The sequence below is a fragment of the Pogoniulus pusillus genome, chromosome 16 (assembly GCF_015220805.1).
Source record: "Pogoniulus pusillus isolate bPogPus1 chromosome 16, bPogPus1.pri, whole genome shotgun sequence".
NCBI lineage: Eukaryota > Metazoa > Chordata > Aves > Piciformes > Lybiidae > Pogoniulus > Pogoniulus pusillus.
In genome coordinates, this window is record NC_087279.1 from 3,675,729 (window position 1) to 3,699,758 (window position 24,030).

The 24,030-nt window shown below is 47.6% G+C and overlaps 1 protein-coding gene across 10 annotated transcripts in view; it reads right to left on the reverse strand.

Annotated features, from left to right (window-relative positions):
• CHL1 (cell adhesion molecule L1 like) overlaps nt 1-24,030 on the reverse strand; it is a 236,685-nt gene that overhangs the window by 183,252 nt on the left and 29,403 nt on the right. Inside the window, exon 1 of one of the 10 annotated variants that reach the window (XM_064156182.1) lies at nt 21,889-21,948. The exons of 8 other annotated variants lie outside the window; for them this stretch is intronic. The gene's annotated coding sequence lies outside the window, so the exon portion shown is untranslated. Of the gene's footprint in view, nt 1-21,514; nt 21,852-21,888; nt 21,949-24,030 lie in introns of those variants that run through there. One more of the 10 variants, XM_064156181.1, reaches the window with a different exon arrangement.

The following is a 24,030-nucleotide window of genomic DNA, read 5'->3' on the forward strand; positions in this document are numbered from 1 at the left end:
GCTGGCATTTTACCTGGGCCAACTTATTTGACATCCTTGGCTCTCATGGAAATGAGCTTCTACCATCTGAGACACTCCAAAAGCAAAGCAAGAGGGAGACCATCTATGGACAGCCACCGGTGAAGCCAGCTCTCCACAGGGAAGCAGACTCTAGCATGTCTTAACTACCCCTAATTGATTTTACAATGCTAGGAAACTGAAAAAGAGCTTTAACACAATCTTTGAGGCCTAATATTTACATGGGCAAACATTTGTTTATCTGTCAGCTGTGTTATCTCAGGGCCTCTGCAGAGCCTGGGACAGCCTCTTAAGTAGCTTTCTCCAGTTCTGATTAGCTGACTCCACAGCCAGCCCTATAAATATTCTCAACATTTGCACCCAATGGACCAAGTATTTTGTTGAGCAGACTAATTGGTTCACAACCCCTGCTAAGTATCAGCCACATCATCCCTGACTGCCATAGGCTACTATCATCATTAGCCAAGTGACAATCTCCTAGAGAATTTTGGCTCTTTAATCTCCATTCTCCCTGAGGACATCAGACTTATGATGGGTTAAAGCTAGCAGAGTTTGCTCTTCTTCCTTTCCTATGCTGTGTTCTCACAGTGACACAAAGGGGGCTCATGTCCACACCTCCCCAAAGGCACCTAAGATGCTACAGACCTTGGGGCTAACAAAGTCAGGGCCAAGGGCCAGATCCTGCCTGCAAACAAATTTCTATTGATTTCCAAGAGAAATGCAAGTTAACAGATCCCAGCTGAAGTCACATGCTAATGAAAGCAGTCCCTGGGCAGCATCATTCCTTCTGTGACACCATGCTCACACCAAAAGGCTGTGGCTGGGACTGCCCCAGGGGCTGTAGGAACACCACACACAGAGATTACACCTGCTCTGAGATCATTCCTTCTATGACACCATGCTCATACCAAAAGGCTGTGGCTGGGACTGCCCCAGGGGCTGTAGGAACACCATACACAGAGATTACACCTGATCTGAGATCATTCCTTTTATGACACCATGCTCACACCAAAATGTTGTGGCTGGGATTGCCCTAGAGGCTGCAGGAACACCACACACACAGGCTACACTTGCTCTGAGACCCAGCAGTGGTGGACTGAGGAAAACTGAAGACAAAGAAGTGAAACACAGGTTAAGAGCTGGAGCAAAAGGTGAAAGAGAGAACAAAGCTAGGAAGAATGAAAGACAAACTCTGGGAAGACAAAATATCCCCAGAAAGCCAAAAGCTACACAAAGAGCAGAAGCTTCAAACAATGCAAATCTGACCTTTATGATGACTGTGCCACAAACCTGGAGATGTGGGCAAGAAACAGGAGGTTTCTCTTTGCTTTGTTGGAGTAGAAATTAAAAAGTTCTGCTCTTATACTCAAGAACAAACTTCTCAAAAGCTAGAAATTCAGTACATTAAGCTCTTTCACTTCAACAGACACACAGATCACAGACAACACCATCTCATGGGATGGTATCCAGAACTAGAGATGCTGAATTCCATCCATTTTCCTGAAATGGGCCAAAAATCCCAAATAAAAGACAACAACAGCAACAAAAAGCAACCAGAAAACAAAAACGAAGCTCACCCAAGAAGCAGGTTGCCCCATCCCCAAAAACATTCCAGGTCCAACTGGAGTGGGCTCTGAGTAACCTAATCTAGTTGCAGATGTCTCTGCTGACTGCAGGGCGATTGGACCAGATGACCTTTAAAGACCCCTTCCAATCCAAACCTTTATGTGATTAACAAGGAATTTCTCTCCTCATTGCACCTCCCTCAATTCAGAAGGGGAAAAAACAATCACTGTGGTAGTGACAAAAATCTCTTTGTGGCCCTCCAGCAGTCTTGAGCAAGAAGAATCCTCTAGATTGCCTGCTTGCAGAGCAAATTCTTTATCCCCTTAAAAACTTATCTTCTGCTCACTGATGTAGACCTAACCTTTTAAAACAAGGAGGTGAACATGAGCCTTTAAACCCCCAGCTCCCATTCCACCCTACCTGATGGCAGCAGGGAAGAACCAGCTCTGCCCTGTCAGCATTTAAGAGGCTTAAAGAGGAAAATGGGTATTAAAGGAACAAAGAGCAGCACGCTCATGGACCCTGCCCCTCATGTCCCAGTCTGTAACAAGGCAACAAACGATGGGTTTCACTAGCAGAGCTACACCACAGCATCCTCTCCCCACCTCACAGCAAGTGAGCAGCATGCACAGCACTTCATCCTTTGAGTCACCCTGAGAAATCTCTGCGATTTGTTGCTTTGGAAAGCCTCCACACTCACATTTGATTTGAAATGATATCCTCCCTGTCAAAACATGCCTGGGGGCAAGTCACTGATGGAAAAAAAAAGGGGGGGGGGGGGGGGGAGAAAGAAAAAAAAAATCTGAATCTTCCTGTCTGCTCTGACTCATAACATCTGCCACAAGGAGTGGCTGCAGCCCAATACAGGAAGATATTCCTCTGCACTGAGGAGCACACAAATGAAAACAGGACTCCAAAGTAGAATCATAGAATGGGTTGGGTTGGGAGGACCACCAAAGGTCATCTAGTCCAACCCCTCTGCAGTCAGCAGGGACATCCTTCACTAGGTCAGGTTGCTCAGGGATTTGTGGAGCCTGAGATTGAATATCTCCAGGAGTGGAGCTTCAATTACCACCCTGGGCAATCTGTTCCAGTTTTCCACCACCCTCGTGGTAAAGAACTTGTTCCTACCACCCAACCTAAACCTATTCTTCTCTAATTTCAAACCATTGCTTCTCACCCTATCACTGCAGACCCTTGGGAACAGACCCTTTGTAGCCTTTTTTGTATGCCACTTTCAGGTACTGGAAGGCCACCACTAGGTCTTCCCAGAGCCTTCTCTTACCATGGAATCATAGAATATGACAGCTTGGAAGAGACTTCCAAGACCATCCAGTCTAACCTAGCACCCAGCCCTGGCTAATCAACTAGACCATGACACAAGTGCCTCATCCAGGCTTTGCTTGAACATCCCCCTGGGGATGGCAACTCCACCACCTCCCTGGGCAGCCCATTCCAAGGCCAATCACTCTCTGCCAACAACTTCCTCCTAACATCCAGCCTAGACCTCCCCTGGCACAACTTGAGACTGTGTCTCATGTTTCTGTTGCTGCTTGCCTGGCAGAAGAGCCCAACCCTACCTGGCTACAACCTCCCTTCAGGTAGTTGTAAGACAGCAATGAGGTCACCCCTGAGCCTCCTCTTCTCCAGGCTGCACACCCCCAGCTCCCTCAATGTGACAAATTGTAGTAACCTATTTATTTGAGAGGGTGAAAAGAACCACCAAGAGTCATGCAAGAATGTCTGTACTGCCTGTAATAATTGACTAACTGGCCAGTAATTATTCCAGAATCCTGTGGGAAGTGTATTGACCTTGGTGAGCATTTTCTTTCTCAATGGACATCCCTGTAATTGTCTTTGCCTAAGGATTCCCTAGAAGCTGTTCTCAAATCAGAGCAGCACTTCAGCATTTAACTCGTGACATTGTGACATCCATTAGGAAGGCAGAGAGGTAGGAATTACCCTATTCAATCCGATTAAAGATCCAATTAACTTGGAATCCTATCTCTGTTAATAACTAATACAAGATGACTCAACACCCTGGGAAAGAAAAGGAGGGGGAAAAAAAAAGCTCCAAACCATCAAAAATCCAATCCCAAACCTCTCTTTCTTGCTTCCCTTGAACTCTCATTATCACAATTAAGGAACAAAGTGTGCCTGAAAGTTGTTTTTTCTTTCTTCTTTGTTTTCTTTGCTTTTTTCCTTCTTATTGAGCAGTTACTACTTGGCTTCCACCCTGAAAGATGAGATCAATAGCCCTTATAAATTCTTATCCAGACTTGAGGCAGTATTATTATCAGCACATTAAACATCTAATCGTTCTCTTCATCATTATGCCCTTTGCATCGATAACATTCTGATGTCAGAGGGTTCCCAAAGTTAATTACTGTGATTTTCTTTCCCATTTTCCATGTGCTGCCTCTTAGTCTTGATGTGAAGAACTTAGAATCATAGAATCAACCAGGTTGGAAGAGACCTCCAAGATCAAGTCCAACCTACCACTCAAGCCTGGCCAATCAACCAGGCCATGGCACTAAGTGCCTCAGCCAGGCTTTGCTTCAACATCTCCAGGCACAGTGACTCCACCACCTCCCTGGGCAGCCCATTCCAATGCCAATCACTCTCTCTGCCAGCAACTTCCTCCTAACAGCCAGCCTAGACCTCCTCTCTCACAACTTGAGACTGTGCCCCTTGTTCTATTGCTGGGTGCCTGGCAGAGGAGACCAACCCCACCTGGCTACAACCTCCCTTCAGGTAGTTGTAGCCAGCAATGAGCTCTGCCCTGAGCCTCCTCTTCTCCAGGCAGAGCACTGCAGTGATTGTTTGACCTTGGTTCACCTGTTTTCATTAATACTTAAGTCTGTCACATTCATTCCTTGAAACACTTCATCTGCACATGAAATACTGAGAATTCTTCTCATTCTTTTCTTGAAGGGAACTTTAATATTTCCCTCTTTTTTTTTTTTTTTCCTATTTAGTCCTTTCTGTAATTTTTTGGATGCCCTTTCAAAGCAGTCATGCTTGCAGTCACAGGTAAGAAGACAACAGCAGCACATCTAAATTGCTAATCCTGCACCACACTTATTTTTAGCCCTTCCTGATGCATTCTGTCCTAACCTCCCATCTCAGTTACATCTTGACCACCTTGCCCTGCTGAGCAGATGCTTCCCATTGTAGTGATTCTTTTTCTGGTAGAAAGAAAACAATCCAATAGAAATACTTCTCCTTCAGCTTTCCAAGAGCCAGAGGCTATTTGGTGAATTTAACTTCAGTTAAACAAAATGAAACAAATCTATTACAACCCTCTGAGAAAGCCTCGGCTTTGAGCTCATAGGCTGGTTCTGAATACAAGGATGGGAAATGAATGTCTCCCTGGATAGATGATTGTGTAGCTGCCTCCTGCAAGGTTTTTCAGAGTGTCTGTTGGGCTGAGTGTCCTGGCAATTGTCTGAAGAGGCAGTGCTTTGAGTGAATAAAGTGTCAAGGTGATACACATCTCTATTTATACAGAGATAGAGATTCTATATGTACCCACACAGTTAAATTGCTTACACTGTGTGTATGTTGTTGCATGGAATTGTTTAACCATCATGGCAGTATACTGGGGGAAAGAAGATGACTTGGAGATATATAGATATAAAATAGATATTTTCTTCTTGCTCTAAGCCATTTTGTGCAAGTGAAATAGCTTTTGCCTTGGGCTTTTGAGTCTGATATTACTTTATCTTCCCTGAAAGTAATCAGGCTACCAGGAACAGCTGATGTAAGTGAAAGGGAAACAACCCCAAGTGAAGCAGCTCAGTATGAAGCATGTGGGCATGCATTTTGAAAGGTGAAATGCCACACCTCTAATGTGTGTTTGCATGACTATGCACATTCAGGTGCACATAGACCATCTGTTTATAAATAGATAAGCCATTCAGTTCTTTGTCTGGGGCAGACACATGAGAAGAGCTGAAAGTATCCTACATTAATGTTTATTGGTTCCTGATATTTAAGAGCTATGGAGGAGAGGAGGAGAGGAGGAGAGGAGGAGAGGAGGAGAGGAGGAGAGGAGGAGAGCCAGTGGCATCCTGGCCTGCATCAGGAGCAGTGTGGCCAGCAGGACAAGGGAGGTTATTCTTCCCCTATGCTCAGCGCTGCTCAGGCCACACCTTGAGTGCTTTGCCCAGTTCTGGGCTCCTCAATTCAAGAGAGATGTTGAGGTACTGGAAGGTGCTCAGAGAAGTGCAGCAAGGCTGGTGAGGGGCTTGGAGCACAGCCCTGTGAGGAGAATCAACCTTGTTGATTCTATGATCCTATTAAATTTCCTAGCTCCAAGGTGAAAATTACCATAATGAGCCCTAACACAGCCCTGAAAATAGCCTCACTCTGGCCCAGAAGTCAGAAAACTGCTGCTTGCTATTGCTGGCAAAGTAAAATGTTTATGGCCATAAAAGACAGAAACACTTGACCCATGCAGAGCTGCAGGTAATTGGGTGCTCTAATTGCTCACAAAGAGTTTATGTTTCTGTTAAATAGTCCAAAGGAAACACATTGCTAATTGTTGCACTGAAAAGATCCTGAAATAATGACTCTGTTCACATCCAAAAACAATGGAAGAAGTGTTGCTAGACAAAGGTAAAAGCCTTGTGATGAGGTTAGAGAAAATAACCATACATGAGTGATTTCTCTCTCCTAACAATTAGAGTGATGTCCTCTACCACGGAGATAAGACTGCAAAAGTGATTTTCTCAGTCCTGCCTAAAGAGTTTCCAGCACAGCAAAGCAACTTCCAGTCACTGAGTGTGATAGAGCACTGGAGCAGGCTCCCAGAGCAGGTGTGAGGTATCCTCTGGAGAGATTCTGGGCAATCCTGGGCAACCTCTCGTGAAACCCAACCAGTGAGAGGCCAAGGGGCAATGGGTGGAAGTTGAGGCATAAGAGGTTCCATGTGAACCTGAAGAGGATTTTTTTCCCTGTGAGTGTGACAGAGCACTGGAACAGGCTGCCCAGGGAGGTTGTGGAGTCTCCCTCTCTGGAGATATTCAAGAACTGCCTGGATGCATTCCTGTGTGATCTGCTGTAGATGATCCTGCTCTGGAAGGGGGACTGGACCAGATGATCTTAGAGGTCCCTTCCAGCTCCTGACGTTTCTGATTCTGTGACACTGCATCCAGTTCTGGGGCCCCCAGCACAAGGACATTGAACTGCTGAAGCAGGTCCAGAGGAGGCCACAAAGACGACCAAAGGGCTGCAGCACCTCCCATAACGTGGCAGGCTGAGAGCTGGGGCTGTTTAGACTGGACAGGTCTCCATGGATACCTTAGAACAGCCTTCTAGTACCTGAAGGGGGCTACAGGAGGGACTTTTTTACAAGGGTTTGTTGTGATAGGTTGAGGACTAATGGTTTTGAGCTGGAAGAAGGGAGATTGAGACAGGATCTTAAGAAATTCTTGATGGTGAGGGTGGCAAGACACCAGAACAGGTTGCCCAAGAAGGTCATGGAAGCGCCTTCCCAGGAGGTGTTTAAGCCCAGGTTGGATGAGACCTTGAACATGCTGGCCTAGGGGAAGGTGTCCCTGCCCATCTCAGGGAGGTTAGAACTAGATGACCTTAAGGTTCCTTCCTGTGATTCTGGTTTTAAGGCATGTTTCACTTCCATTATAACCGGAGAGCCACAGAGGGAAGACAAAAACCAGCAGCAGCTTCACCTGGACCATGACCTTGCCTGAACTACCACACTTCCCATGGAAGAAACACAATATCATACTTAAATTACTGATTATTTGATTATTAGATTCTGCCAGCACTTGAAATGGAGGATTTTTTTCTCCTTTAGAACAGCAAGACATAGTCACTGATCTGGTGAAACTACTTCAAGACATCACACACAGAGCTCATCAACACCAGCCAAGACCACACCAGTTTCCTCGCTGGATTTCCCCCCCCAAAATGATTTTAATAGCATAAATAAAAGGTTCATGACTTCTTTCACAACTTGTATGTATGACACTGATGTCAATAAAGTGAAGGGCACAGGAGAAACTGCAGTGGCAGCTCACTGCTGAAAAGGGAACTCGTGCCACAGCCTAGCCAACACATGCCATGCCCCTCACTTCTGGGGATCCTGGCATGGCTCTCATGGTGGGATACAGGCCTTGGCTTCAGCACATCTCAGCAAAGTTGGTTGCAATTTCTTCTCTTGCAGCAGCAGAGCCAGGGAGCCAACAGTGCCAAAAGCACAGACACAAACAGGAGGATTCTTCATCATCATTAACAAAGCACCGAATCCAAAATTGCTGTTTTGACTACGAGACAGATGACTCCAGCTCTGCCAGCACTCAAGGTGTTTCCAGTGCCAAAACTCACTTTGCTGAGGCATATGCTCCCATATTTAGAAACATAAGCTCCTTCTCTGGGAGAAATTTCTTTCTTTGCCCTTTTCACAGAATGAATCAGGTTGGAAAAGTCCTCCAGGATCATGGAGTCCAACCTATCACCTAACCCTTCTAATTAACTAACCCATGGCACTAAGTGCCTCAGCCAGGCTTTGCTTCAACACCTCCAGGGACAGTGACTCCACCACCTCCCTGGGCAGCCCATTCCAATGCCAATCACTCTCTCTGACAACAACTTCCTAACAACATCCAGCCTAGACCTCCCCTGGCACAACGAGACTGTGTCCCCTTGTTCTCCTGCTGGTTGCCTGGCAGAAGAGACCAACCCCTCCTGGCTACAAACTCCCTTCAGGGAGCTGTAGACAGCAATAAGCTCTGCCCTGAGCCTCCTACTCTTCAGGCTGCACACCCCCAGCTCCCTCAGCTTCTCCTCACAGGGCTGTGCTCCAGGCTCCTCCCCAGCCTTGGTGCCTTTAGGTGCTCTTTTTCTCCTTTTTGTACTTTCCCATCTTCTCCTTTTCCTTACCTTCTCTCTCTGGTTCCATGTTCACAAACTTTAAGGCCTTACACCTTTCTGTACATCACTGCCTGCTATGCTTTTCTCAATCAACTGCAAATCACATCTAGGAACTTGTGTTTGATTGTATGACACAAGGTATCCATTCTCAATACACCAGAGTTCATCCCAGGGGTTAATCACAGATGAAAAAAGCCCTGTGGTTAATGTCTAATTTAAAATTGTCTGGCTCTAGCATCCAGCTATTGGATCTTATTTTTCTGTTCTCATCTTGATTAAAAAGCTGGATATGCTTTCCCTGTGAAAATGCTTGCCCCTGTAATCAAGTCTCCTCCTCAATCCTCTTTTTGATGAGCTAAGCAGATTGAGCCCTAAATCTCTCACTGCAGGGAATTTTCTCCACTCCTCAAATCAATACTGTGGTTATTTTCTTGACTCTTCAGTTTTGTAAAGTCTCTTTGCAGCAGCTGACATCCAAACTGGCCCTAGCTAAAGGATCCCTCTAGTCCTTCAGCCATGCCATCCTATGGGAAGTACTGCATGCACCTGGAGTACTGTGCACTGTTCTGGAGCCCCCAGCACGAGAAGGACATGGAACTGTTAGAGCAAGTCCAGAGGAGGCCACCAAGATGCTCAGAGGGCTGCAGCAGCTCTGCTATGAGGACCAGGTTGGATGAGGCCTTGAGCAACCTGTTCTAGTGGGAGGTGTCCCTGCCTAAGGCAGGGGGTTGGAACTAGATGATCTTTGAGGTCCCTTCCAATCTAAAGCATTCTGATTCTAAGTCATCTTTTCTTTGCTCGTTGTGACCTTTCCATACCCTTCCACAGCAACTAAGTATGAGGAAGAATTTTCCTTTGTTCTGAGGATGGTAAAACACTGGTTCTGGTTGTCCAGAGGGGTGGTAGATGTCCCATCTCTGGAAACATCCAGGTCATATTGGATGGGGCTCTGAGCAGCCTGCTCTAGTTGCAGATGTCCCTGCTTACTGCAGGGCACTCAGACTAAATGACCTCGAGAGGTCCCTTCCAACCCAAACTGTTCCATGATTCTAAGATCTCTTCTCAAGGATACTCTTTCACAGTGCACTGCTTAAGACACACACTTGGGAGGACAAGAGAAGAGTCCAAGTCTTGACATTTGCCTAGATGCTCCACATAACTTATTATTTCCACACCATGGATATTGCCTCACCCACAACTTTGGCAGCAGTCACTGATGTGTCCAGATCATTGCCAAAGATGTTAAACAGCTTCAGGACAAGCTCTCACTCCTGTGAGACACTGCTAACCCCACACATCTTTCAACAAATAACCCTCACAGGCTAATGCCTTTTCAGCTCTGTAAAATAAAGCCTAATCCATTAAACAAGACTGCAATAAATTCCACATGCCATGGCTTGGCTGATTTGTTTTTAACTGGGATTTCATGAGATACCAAATTAACACCTAGAACACTTGGCTGCAAGGCTGTTACCCATATCTATCAAACCTGTAACCCCATCAGGAATGGGCTCCCTTTTCAGAAAGCCATGGTGACTGGCCTTAATTATCTCTCTATTCTTTTACTCTATATTAATTCAGTCCTCTATCAACTTATCCATTATTTTTCTGGGACTGGTGCCAAGGTCTCCAAACAATCATCCTCTACCTCCTTCTGCTTTCCCTCTTTATACCTAAGCTCCTCTGGTATTCTCACAGAACACCAGCACACAGGAAAAGGGAGCCAAAAATGCTTTGTCATCCTTGTATGATGGATGATGACCCAACCTTTTCCAAAGGCACTAAAGAAGCCTTTTTCCAACAGACACTTTGTCCCTTTAATCAGTCCCTGTCTCCCCCCTCCTACCACTACTTCTGTCCACCCATCCCATTTTATGTGTCTCACCAGTATAGAGATGCCAAATCCAGCCAGAGAAAACAACACAGCCCACCAAGACAATCACCACAGCCTGCTGGTGAAGCAATTTCAGAGACTTCAGTGTTACATTTTAGCTGGAAAATTTGATTTTCAGGAGAATTCCACCTTGACCTATCTCTAAGACATCAACTCAGCCAGAAGTGCTTTTCGCGGTGGCGCCTGTGTCATCCCCCCACAACAAACTTTTGAGTCCTTGTTTGAGAAGCACATTTAGCACCACACATTAATGGAACTTTCAAGTGTCAGTGCAGTGCTGAGTGATCCTAAGTGGCCTGGACACCCTCTCCTTTCAGAGCTATGCCACCATTTGCCAGATTAGCACTGTGCAACCCTTAACGCGGTCAAGCATTTGGCATATAAACTGTCTCACATTATTTACCTGTAGAGCAGAAACAGTTCAATTACTGTAGTAATATCTCATTCAGGCAGAACAAAGGGAGGGGGGGAGGGGGGAAATAGAGTATGCAAATGAGCAAATTTAAATTCATCTAATTTAAAGGGCTAAAAATTTTTGAGGGTGGATTCGCTCCCTGGGGATATTTGGGGATTACAAAATGCATCAAGCTATAAAATGGTTAAATGGGCTTGTGGCTGGCTGAGCCTCGAAAGTTTGCATATGTTATCCTGTTCAGAGAGGGCATTATATACAATTAACACTGCAAATCTACAGTGCTCCTGCCTATATCCTACCCTATGGAAGGATAAAAGGGTTTGGTCTGCCTGCTGCCCATTACAAGGTGCTTTGTGCACAGATGAGCTTAGCATATATTTGGGAGAACGACAGTGGAAGAGGTTTGTATGGAGAATGCTGCTTATCTGCTGAATACAAAGATGATTCCATTCTTTCCCTTGTGATGCATATCATAAGGTTTGTGTGCAGCCCTTGCTGATTGTTGCTTGTTGTCTCCCCCCCACCCTTGAATAAACACTGAGATGTGTTTCTTACGCAGCAAAGATGAAATGTTCCCCTTGCTACGCAGCTGATTTTCACTGCACAGTGATGTCTGACAGGGGGAATGGCTGACAGTGAAAATTTGCTGCACTGGCAGGATGATTAGGTACAACACTCCAAAAGGCAGGATCCTGCACACGTGGAAATCAATGGGGGAAACTTCCTTTTCATTAGGGGCTGCAAAACCAGACCTGCTGTGCGACTTTCTGATGCCACCACGCTTACTGCACTTTACCTTTAATAAAGCCTTGCACTATAATACAGCTCAAACAGCTCCCAATTTTCAGCAGTTTCTCTGGGTTGTAACATGGAGCTGAAAAGGAAAGCCTGAATGTTTCCCAGCAGGTAGGCATCTTCTGGGCAGGTATTAGCCAAAAAAAATCCCCAACCCAACAACCAAACAAAAACCACAACAGGGTAGGCAAAAATCACTGGTTGAGTGCTGCAGAGCCACAGACAGCAGGGAAGCTGCAATCCAACACAATAATCAGAGATAATAAAACCACCAGATTTAGGTGAAAAGCCTAAGTCAAACCTTGTGCAGTCAGTAATAGGAAGGTGCTTTTGGTGTGCAGGTAGCAAACCCTGAGCAATTACTGTGGATTTCAGTGGTAACCCTGTAATTTAATGAAGTAGAGATGCTTTATCTTTGGACAGCTGGGACAGTCCTTTAATCACTGTTATTCTATGGCTTACAGTACAAACGTTGGGAGATTGTATGACTCAGAAGAGCAGGAATATTTATTGCTGTTTCCTGCTTATTTGTTCCCAGTCAAAATATGAGGCAAGAATACTCCACCTGATAGAAAACACCAGCTCTAAACGTGCCTGTTTGCAGCAAGCCCAGGCATGCAGCCTGTTACAGCTTGCTTGCTGGCCACAGCCAGCTTGTGTGGCTGTTGGACACCACCCTCCAGAAGCCCAGATGGCATAAGTCAGTGTAACTCAATCATCCTCAGCTCCACTGCAGTAATTTGTTTCAGTCAAGGACCTGAGCCATTATGCCTGTTTCTCAAACTGGTTAGGTTGTAAATTAGATTTTCATCACTCCTGGGACAAAAACCTGACTCTGCTGAGGTCACTGGGAGTTTGACCATCTATTTGACTGGCGCCATGACTTCACCAGTGGGTTTTGTGTGCAACATTAATCCTGAAAGTCATCACAGAGTGTGGGGTTGATTATTCTCCTAAAAATACAGTAAATACAAGGCTTCCATTGGTACTTGCAGACACTAGGAGACCAGCTCTGTGCTATGTTCTTCTGCTCAGTTGTAACAAGAGGAATATTTGTCTCACAGGATTTTGGAGTTTAGTCACCAAAACATCCACGTTTTTCATCAGTGCCTCAGCAGAACTCTTACAAGAGTGAGCACTGAATCCGCTTTGTTCAGCTGTAGAACTGCCTTATGTCCAAGATCAGATGTATGTCCACCTCTGACTCATATCAGGTCAGAATAGAAATCCTCCAAAAAGCTATTCCCTAAAATATTTTTTTTCTAGAACAAATTCATCAGTAGAGTAACATGACAAAATTAAGCACAGGGCACAGCAGCCCAGGCACAGTAGCCCCAGATACAGAATCATAGAATCAGCCAGGTTGGAAGAAATCTCCAAGATCATCCAGTCCAACCTAGCACCCAGCCCTGGCCAATCAACCAGACCATGGCATTAAGTGCCTCACACAGGCTGATAGGTTGAACTGGATGATCTTGGAGGTCTCTTCCAACCTGGTTGACTCTGTGATTTTCTCTGACTACCCCTCTGGGTCAGTGACTCCATCACCTCCCTGGGCAGCCCATTCCACAGTCAAGAACTTCTTCCTAACATCCAGCCCAGACCTCACCCAGCACTACTTGAGGCTATGTCCCCTTGCTATGTTGCTGGTTGCCTGGCAGAAGAGACCAACCCCCACCGGGCTACAACCTCCTTTCAGGTAGTTGTAGGCAGCAATAAGGTCAGCCCTGAGCCTCTTCTTCTGCAGGCTGCACAACCCCAGCTCCCTCAGCCTCTCCTCATAGGGCTTGTTTGGAGTAGTTTGCCTCTGAAGAAGTAAACCCAACAAAATCAGGTGCACAGGCATGGGTGCAAGCATGTAGACAGGCTTGTATTAACCAGCAGAAATAAGCACAGTATGGGAGAGTGAGAGTTTTCAGTGATGTGCCAGGCAGACCACGCTGAGCTATGAGATCACTCTGGGGGGAAAAAAGAAGGGGGGGGGTGGGGGGGGGGGGGGGGGGGGGGGGGGGGGGGGGAAAGAAGAAAGAAGAAAAAAAGATCAGACAAAAATTATTCTGTGAGTATGTCTGGAAAGAAAAGCTACTGAGTTAATCACTCCTGTTAGCTGCAAGCACTGGCATTGTCTTTTCTAACAGAGAGGAAAAAAATCTTCTCTGGAATAATTATTTCACTTTTCCTACAAGCAGAGCAATCTCTCATCAAGACTAATTTTATTTCCAGCACTGGGGATGCAGCAGCAGCAACCATTTCTTACTGAAACACTGCTCCGGGTTCCCAGCCGATTTAACACCGTAACATGCAAACGCCACAACTGAAGGATGCATTTTCCCAACCCACTTTAAAGCTGTGGGAATACAGCCCCCTTCAAGGCAGTCCTCACTTCCTTTCAAGTGCCATACAAGCACAGCAGGCAGCATTCAAAGCCACCTCTTCTGTGTCAGCCAGCAGGGAAGGCTGACAGGGAACCGCTGGTGTCACACTCGAGGAGTCACCAAAAGAGACACAGATTGAAAGGTGGATGGGCCTGATTCTGCAGTTTATTTTTCCCCCTCCTCTTAGGAGATTACTGCCTAAGCAATTAATTTCAGCCTGGGAGGCCTGTCCTGAACCTTTCAGAGTCACACACTATCACAGTATCATCAGGGTTGGAAGAGACCTCACAGATCATCAAGTCCAACCCTTTACCACAGAGCTCAAGGCCAGACCATGGCACCAAGTGCCACGTCCAATCCTGCCTTGAACAGCCCCAGGGATGGCGACTCCACCACCTCCCCAGGCAGCCCATTCCAGTGTCCAATGACTCTCTCAGTGAAGAACTTTCTCCTCATCTCTAGGGTATCCCAAAATACTGAGACACTTGAAGGTGTCCTTACTGTGGCCTTTCAGTATCTTAAAGGGGCCTACAAGAAAGTGGGGGTGTGATGGTTTGGGCTTGCTTCAAACTAGCACAGGGGGAGAGGCTTTTTAGGATGTCAGGACTTGGGGGAATGGAGCAAAGCTAGAAATGGGTAGATTCAGATGGGATGTTAGGAAGAAGTTCTTCACCATGAAGACGGTGAGAGCCTGGAATGGGTTGCCCAGGGAGGTGGTGGAAGCCTCATCCCTGAAGGTGTTTAAGGCCAGCCTGATCTAGTGTGAGGTGTCCCTGCCCATGGAAGAGGTGTTGGAACTAGATGATCTTTGTGGTCCCGTCCAACCCTGACTGATTCTATGATTCTAAACAAGATTTAGAAGCATTGAAGCCATCTGACTAAGCTGAATTGAAAGGTAGAACTCTGGGTCACTGAATAATTGGAGATGCTTCTTTGCAAGCAGAGTCCTGCTCTTTGGTTCATTCACAGTTAAACTTCCTCTTCAGGAGGGCATTGAGACTTCCCAGACCCCCTCCACATGGATTCATCCCACCTGTAAAGCTGCAGCTGTGTCCACCCAAGAGAAAGACCAGCAGCCACAAGCACCTGTGAATGCACAACTCACGTGTTGTCTTCTAAGCTCCAGCAAGGACAAGGAGGAGGAGAAAGAGGTGGCAACAAATGCGGGGGAGGTGAGAGCAGCGCTGATGAGGTCCAGCTGTGAAAGAAGAGCATTCATAGAGCTGTGCAAAGACCACTCCTGCACATCTTGCTGCTGCACTGACTGGGACAACCCAGGAGCAAACAAAGTCCATGGCAGGTACACAAAGTTCACCATTCCCCAGCTCCTTGATGGCAAACGTGAAGGATGCAACAGGGACACTATGAGAAGCTCCATTTAATGCCGCAGCACAAGCGGCTGCTTGGAGGTCACCTGCCGGGAGCCCGGCATGGGGCTGCCCCCGAGGCAGCTCAGCCTGGCTGACAGACTGCCTATTACAGCCAGACCAGGAGCCATCTGTTAAAAACATCCTCGAAAGCTGCGCTCAGACAGAAACCATCCTGCCCAGGCTCGACCATTGGCTTCCTCTCCCCCAGCTGCTCAGGCTTTCATCCAGACATCTCTATTTCTTCTGTGTGGGAGAACAGGAGCCAAGATGAGGGTGAATCTGAACAGGCTCACCCCTGTCCTGCTCCATCTCCCCTTCAGCCTCCTTAACCCAAGCCCTATCCCCATCACACCTCTAATTTAATTCTAGCTTGTTGCTGACTCAGCTAAAGGAGGAAAAGTCCTGGAAAAAAAAAAAGAAATTGGCAATTTTCTTGATAAATGGAGAAAAGAGAGGGCCAGTAAGGGTCAAAAGGAATTAAGAAGACTTAAAAGCTGCAATGGAGACAGCAATATAAATCTTGCCCTCTTTCCACGGAACAGGATCTGCCTCTGGAGGTCACACTCCAAACAAGGAACATTAGTTCCACTGTAACAACAAACCCTAATTTCAGTGATAAACTGGCCTCCATCTGCTTTTTTATTTCTTTTTAGCTTTATAGATTCAGGTGTAATGAAGGAAGGAGGAAACATCTGCTAGGGAATGCTGCAACCTCAGGAAATATCACAAAGGCCATCACAGCTCCACACCTTGAGTTTCATACTGGATATGCTAGGAGAAACTCAACACTAAATATTACCGTGTAACTTCATCTGCTCGATGGAGGTCAATTCCATACCTGATGCAGAGGCAATCACTGCAAGCACTCTGCTGGACTGTGGCCAGAGAAGGGCCAGGAGGATGCTCAGAGGGCTGCAGCACCTTTGCTATGAGGACAGACTGGAAGAGTTGGGGTTCTCCAGTCTGCAGAAGAGGAGACTCCCAGGTGACCTTCATGTGGCCTTCCAGGATCTGAAGGGGGCCTACAAAAAAGCTGGGGAGGGACTTTTGAGGCTGTCAGGGAGTGACAGGACTGGGGAAAATGGAGCAAAGCTGGAGGTGGGGAGAGTCAGACTGGAGGTGAGGAGGAAGTTGTTCAGCACGAGAGTGGTGAGAGCCTGGAATGGGTTGCCCAGGAGAGGTGGTTGATGCCCCATCCCTGGAGGTGTTTAAAGCCAGGCTGGATGAGGCTGTGGCCAGCCTGATCTAGGGTAGGTGTCCCTGGGCATGGCAGGGGGGTTGGTACTAGATGATCTTTGTGGTCCCTTCCAACCCTGACTGACTCTGTGATTCTAAGATTCCCTCACCAGCATTTGGGGATGCAAATGCTCTTACAGAAATGAATGCATAAAGCAGACAGAAAGAGAGCAACTGAAAACAAAACAAAACCAGACAACCAAAACCCAATCTCAACTCCAAACACAACAACTTTGAATTTGTGGCATTGACTTTTGTTACATCGAAACAACAGGGTGGGGGAAAAAGCAACACACAAAGCCCACAACAAATTCAAACAAGCTCACATGTACTTAAATCCTTACTAAAGTCCAGAAAGACAACTGCAAGTGCACAGATTCTAAGCTGTAACAATCTTAGCCCAAGAATAATGACAATGAGTGGAGAATTGCTTCACTGTGGTCCAACTATGACATCAGTTAACTTGGGCACTGCTACAACATCCCCTTTTAGTCCAACCTGCCAGTAAATCTTGCAATACCTAAGCTATTGATCTTAAAAGAGGAGAAATATCTGGATTCCTTCTTCTCACCCAGAGGGAAGAAGAAATCTCACAGAACACCAACCAAGTAAAATAAATGCCATGGCAGTCTGCAGCTCTCCTAGCCCTATTTTTTTTCTTGGCTATGAATTTGGAAGGAAAAGGATGTGCCTATATTAGCAAGTAGCTCAAAAGGACATAGATAAGTGGAGCAAAACGGTGCTGGGAACTTCAAATCCACCCACACACATTGCAAAGGCTTCTCTTCAGCTCTAGGCAGGAGGCTATGGATGAAAAACCCATCAGCTGCTGAACTGCACAAAGTGAACTCCTGAAACAGATATTCTGGCTTAGGTTCATCCAAATTTGATCTGGTTTGTTCAGTCTCCACGGAGCACAACCCCAAGCACAGTGAGTGGGCTGACTGTAAGACTCATGTCCATGGTGCACTCAGATTCAGTGTCAGCATTACACAGCCCCAAAGGTAACAATCAAAAATTCATTGATATAAAAGTTTAATTCAGCAGGTATGAACTGTGGGAACGATGCCACGACCTGGTTAAAGCCCATTCAGCACTCTGGGTATATAAAACCATGGCAACATTTATTTTCCTTCTGTTCTTTCAGTACTGAACCTGTTCTTTCCTTATACAAAATAGACCCATTAAGAAACCAGTACCTTCTGTGAGGACAACCAAGCAGACATCTTTGGCCATATGGGCTATGGGATGGGCCAGACTGCTGCCACGTAATTTGGACACGATTGAACCATGTGTTCCATGTTGCGTCTGATTTACATAGAACAGAACCAGAGGATCACTGCAGGCAGAGAAGACCTTTAAGGTCATAGAGTCCAACCATTCTTTAACTCTTCCAAGGGTGGTGGTGCTAAACCATGTCTCAGCACCACGTTTCTGCATCTTTCAAATCCTTCCAGAAATGGAGATTCAACCACCCCCCTGAGGAGTCTGTTCCATCATCCAAGAACCCTTTCAGTTACTTCTAACACAATCTAAGCCTCAGCTGGTACAACCTGGCCATTTCCACTTACAGTGGAGTGCAGGGTAAGGCCACAAGACCATTCAGGATCTCACATCTCAAGAGACCACGAAGAGAACTGTTCAAAAAACATCTGGGAGATGACTGTTTATAAGACTTACTTGGCCCACTAATGAGTTTAGGACAGGAGTCTAACAGAGAAAAGACAATTAAAACTTGTTCTAAAACACTGAGCACATCATCACCAGAGCATGGTTTATAAGATTCCTGCTCGTGTTCTCATACCCCTGCTGCTCCCCAGGCTCTGTACAGAGGCATTGATTTTAATTATAGACATCATCTAAGGTTGTTTATAAGGTGGGCTTTGGACTAGCGAAGAAATACAATCATTAACAAAACAGAATTCCTACTTTACTGGACAAATATACACCAAAAGAAATTGTGGCATCTTGGGGGGGTTGCTAAGCAACCAAGAGCTCCAGTGTCACTTGTTTGTGATCAATTCAAGTCATTCATCAAGGCTCTGAAGCACCAGCTCAGGAATTCCAACAAATCTGTGCCTTGGGAAAGCCACGGGGACTTCCTGCCACACAATACCACTTTCTTTCCTCCCAGATAAACTTTGTAGATGTTCTTTTGATCTGTATGATATGTTAATTCATTATTCTTAACATACTGCTAATAGGAAAAGCTATAATTAACTAAGTACAGCGTTGTAAACACATGCGAGATAAACTGATCTAATTAGCGGTGTTTAAAGTAGTCTCTGTCCTCTCCCACTGGGGAAAGGAGCTGCTCCCTTCTTATCACAGAAACAACTGTCCACCACCTCATATTATGGACTGTACAGCTACCTTTGTTTTCCTTTTCCCTTCCAAGCCCAACTGATAAATTATGTTGCTGTTGGCAAACAAGATGGCTACAGTCCAAGTCACTTGATGTACACATATAGGTTGGGAATAATGTAATCTTTCCTTTCAGAGAAGGCTTACTTGCTTTCTGCTTGCCTTGGAATAAAGAAGTGCCCTGTTATATTTCATTCATTAAGTTTAATTGCTGAAATAACACACACTAAACATCAGTAAGAATGACATTGACTCTCGCTGAGAGCTAAGTGTAATCAAAGTCTATCTCGCTCAAGTACAGCCTCTTCATTTCAGCCTCATATTCAGAATTCATTGTATTCCTCTTTTGATTAAAAACAGCAACAAAACCAAAAGCAACAATAAAATGCAAGCATTTAGAGAACAAAGTGGTTCCAAAGCTGTGTTGCACATGACTGCTCCTCTACAACTCTTGATGTGCTGATAGGGTTGGGTGTTTTTTTCACTAGAAGTATTTAAAACTTTCAAATCTATTGTGCAATAGTCCTGAAGGAACTCCATTGCCTCTCACAAGCCTGGCATCTGACCCTTTGCATCTTATTTTAATGTAATATGTCCTGGTCTTGTAGTGCTGCAAGCCGGATTCGACCGACAGCAGATGAGCAGCCTAAGTAAGGACCACAGAAAGCAGCTAACAAGAGCGTTCAACTTGTTGATGGCCCATTGGGAAAGGTGGGGTTTAGTATTTTTGACAGACAAAGGAAATTCGCTGCTTTTAAGCAAAAGAAATTCTACCAAAAGTATTTCTACCAAGAGGATGGAGAGTCCTTTTTTGCAGGGAGCCACACAGAAAAGACAAGGGATTAATGGGTACAAATTACTCCTGAGAGATTTCGACTGGACTCCGGAAGAATGATTTTCACCACGAGAACTGTTACACATTGGAATCAACTCCCAAGGAAGCAGTGGAGTCCCCTACACTGGGCAGGTTTAAAGACTCTGCGTGCCTGGGTGCTAAGCCAGCTCGTTTCAGCTAGACTGTCACCTAGAAAGGGTGGACCAGATGATCCTTGGCGTCCTCCTGCCAACCTGGCATCTCTGGGATTGCTGTGTTAACACAGCAGTAGTCAGGCACTCTAACACCGGTCATGTCAGTATAGCCAGACACGATCAAGGGAAATGATGGGCATAGGACCATGCACATAGCTCAGCAGATGACATTGCATGTGGGGTGCTCACAAATGGGCAAGAAGGCCACATATGCATTTCAAGGTGCAGCATTTTTCCTTCTTTTTTTCTTCAGGCATACAACTAAGCTCATATTTACGATTTATTGCTTATAGAACAGTACTATGGAGAACTACACAACACCTATTTAACTCAGTCACATCAAATGAATCCTTGACAATCACACAACAATACCACCTGTCATGTCTCTGTGAAATTCTCCAAGCAACACTATTGCAATGCAGTGCTGAGAGTGAGCTGGCTTGCTTTCTATCGTGCTCAGTTAAGAGTTGAATACTTCCTGTTGCCCAACACATCACAGACTTAGCTTTCTTTTTCTACCAAAAAAATAAGCAGCAAAGTAACACAGTCATAGGAGTGACAGATGAAAAGTCTGTTTGCATTCACTGTTTCTGACTACTAGAAAGCAGAACCTCCTTCCATTATGAATCCTACAACTGGCTGAGAGCACTGATGCTCTGACAGTGCCACACAAACCGGTAATACACAGCAGACGCCACCGAGGTTTAAGTATTCTTAGAGCTCTCCCGGAGTGCAGCAGCATCACATCAATTCCCCACACCCCCCACATTTGAGGCTATTTCTAATTACTTAGGTACTGCAAGGTACAAGAATATTAAAATACACTCGGAAATCATTAAGAACGGAAGAAGAAACAAGTGTTTGCCCACATCATTTAGGCTTGCAAACTTGAGCCCCACCTAAAACCATATGAAGCCGAGCTCTCCGTCCCGAGTCAAGCCCACTGCGGCCGTGCTTTGGTTCCTTGCACACTCCGTACCCCTAGGCAGCACCTTCTACCCCCTCCCTTGGGCTCCGCATTGTTCCTTCACCTTGCCCGCAAACTTTCCCCGGACCCCGCTCCGGAACACGGGGCAACCCGAGCACGCCGGGGGCTGGACCGGACCGCCCGGCAGCGGAGAGGGGGCGGCCAGGACCTGCTCCTCGGGCAGCCGCCGGGCTCCTCCCGGCACCGCGCCGCGGGCTGCTCCCGGCACCGAGCCCAGGGCTGCTCCCGGCACCGAGCCCAGGGCTGCTCCCGGCACCGCACCGCGCCGCGGGCTGCGCGCACCCGCGCGCCCCTGCCCGGGCCCGAGCCCAGCTGTGTTCCCTCATTACCGAGCCCCTTCACCTGCGCTGCGGCGCGGGAAGCGGGTGAAAGAGATGCAGATACCAGCCACACTAATGCAAGAGGTTTGGGGTAGCAAGGCAAGAGAGAGAGAGAAAGGAGGGGTGGCCAGAGCAGCCCCGCGGCTGGGCACTTGCCGTCTCAGCGCCCTGTACCCGCCCTGGCAGCCCCGAAAACAGACCGGGAGCGGCGTTGCTCCCCCTGCCCGGTGGCCCTCCTCGGTGTTACCTTGTGTGAAGCCGGTGGCGAGGAGGCGGCCGGACCTGCGGGCACGGCGGCAGCGTCTCTGCAGCCCCGTCCCGGCTCTGCGAATTAATCGCTCCACCCCCAAAGGAGGGGAGGAAAAAAAAAGGGAAAAAACAGAAGGGAAAGGAGGGGGAACCACTCAACTCAGTCACCCCAAACCCAGCCTCGCTACACACCCACGAGAAGCAAGAGGGGTCCCTCCGTGACTGGCATCGCTATCTCCTCCGGCAGAGCTTGCAGGGAGTCATGGCAACGAGCCCCCGCACCTCCCCAAACCGCTGCCCGCCTCCCCCGGGGGGCCGAGGCTCCCCCAGGCCAGCCCCTGCCCCGGCCCGGCCCCGCCCGGCAGCTCCCACCTGCCCGATGCGAGGCTCTCGGCGTGAGCCGGCAGCCGGCGGCACGGCCGCGTTCCTCCGGGCGGCACCTGGAGAGGGAGCGCAGGAAGGAGGGCGCGAGGGAAGCGAGGCGCGGGAAGGAGCGAGCGCGGGAGCACAGCCCCGGCCCGGCCCGCCCGCGCCTCCGCCGCCCGCCTTCGGCTCGGGGGAGCCCTGCACCGCTAGCCGCACGGTACCGGGCACCGGCACCGGACACGGCAGGTGCGGGGCAGAGGCGCAGGAATGCAAAGCAAAGGCAAGGGAGTGAGAAGGAAATGGCCGAAATGAGGGGGGACTTCCCAGCGGCAAAACCCTGCGGAGTTCTTACCTCGCCGTGGTGCTGGGGCTACCAAAAACTCGTCTAGGAATGACCAAGTCACTCAGACTCCTTTTTAGCCATCTTTCGGGCTGAGGAAGTGTGGTTTCTTTGCCCTGGCACAGTTCGAGACGGGATGCTCTTGTTCTGTCCCCGGGTGCCTGGCAGAAGAGACCAACCCCTGCCGGGCTACAGCCTCCTTTCAGGTAGTTGTAGACAGCAATGAGCTCTGCCCTGAGCCTCCTCTGCTGCAGGCTGCACACCCCCAGCTCCCTCAGCCTCTCCTCACAGGGCTGTGCTCCAGGCCCCTCACCAGCTCTGGGCACATTCAGGCACCTCAACATCTTTCTTAAATCCAGTGGCCTCGAACTGTACACAGTACTCAAGGCATGGCCTGAGCAGTGCTGTGTACAGGGGCAGAGTGGCCTCCCTGGCCCTGCTGGCCACACTCATCTGGAGTACTGCGTCCACTTCTGGGCTCTCTAGTACAAGAAGCAGGAACTACTGCAGAGAGTCCAGTGGAGAGCCACTAAGATGATGAAGTCTCTGGAGAATCCACCTGAGAAGGAAAGGCTGAGAGAGGTGGGGTTGTATAGCCTGGAGAAGATGATGCTGAGGGGGAATCTCATTAATACTTATAGACATCTAAAGGTTAAGTGTCAGGAGGATGGAGTCACCTTCTCCTCAGTGCTGTCCAGTGACAGGACAAGGGGCAAGAGGCACAGACTGGAGTACGGGAGGTTCCAAATAGTCATAAGGAAAAAAATCCTTCTCTTTGAGGGAGGCAGAGCAGTGGGCCAGGCTGCCCAGAGCAGCTGTGGAGTCTCCTTCTCTGGAGGCACTTAACCTCTGCCTGGACACGTTCCTGGATGGTTACTCTACACGATCTCGGTCTAGCAGAGGGTTTGGAGTAGACAGTTTTCAAAAGCACCTTCCAACCCTCACCCTCCTCACAGTATCACAGTATCATCAGGGTTGGAAGAGACCTCACAGATCATCAAGTCCAACCCTTTACCACAGAGCTCAAGGCTAGACTATGGCACCAAGTGCCACGTCCAATCCTGCCTTGAACAGCTCCAGGGACGGCGACTCCACCACCTCCCCGGGCAGCCCATTCCAGTGTCCAATGACTCTCTCAGTGAAGAACTTTCTCCTCACCTCCAGCCTAAATCTCCCCTGGCACAGCCTGAGGCTGTGTCCTCTCGTTCTGGTGCTGGCCACCTGAGAGAAGAGAGCAACCTCCTCCTGGCCACAACCACCCTTCAGGTAGTTGTAGACAGCAATAAGGTCACCTCTGAGCCTCCTCTTCTCCAGGCTAACCAATCCCAGCTCCCTCAGCCTCTCCTCACAGGGCTTGTGCTCAAGGCCTCTCCCCAGCCTCGTCGCCCTTCTCTGGACACGCTCAAGCATCTCAACATCCTGCGTGGTTCCATGTGTAAATTCTTAGCAACTGGTGAAGGCTGTCACCACAAATCCACCAGTGCTCCACTCCTAAGTGCTCCATCCAGACACTATGTGGAGGCACTGAAGGTCAAGCATGATAATTTTCATGAGGACTCAGACTTCTCAGAGAGTTTTCTGCCTCGCTGCTGACCTTTGGGTGTTTTGCTTTTCTCTGAGCCTTGTCTAATGCAATGAACAATGATCATAAAGTAAGATTCACAGACATTAAACCATAAAACCACCTCAGCGCATCACACTTAGCACTCATGGGGGTTGTTATCGTTTGAGGCAAAGGTTTTTTCAGACAGTAGCAATTGGAATTTGTTGATGTAGCAGACAACTCGTGTTACAGTATCACAGTATCA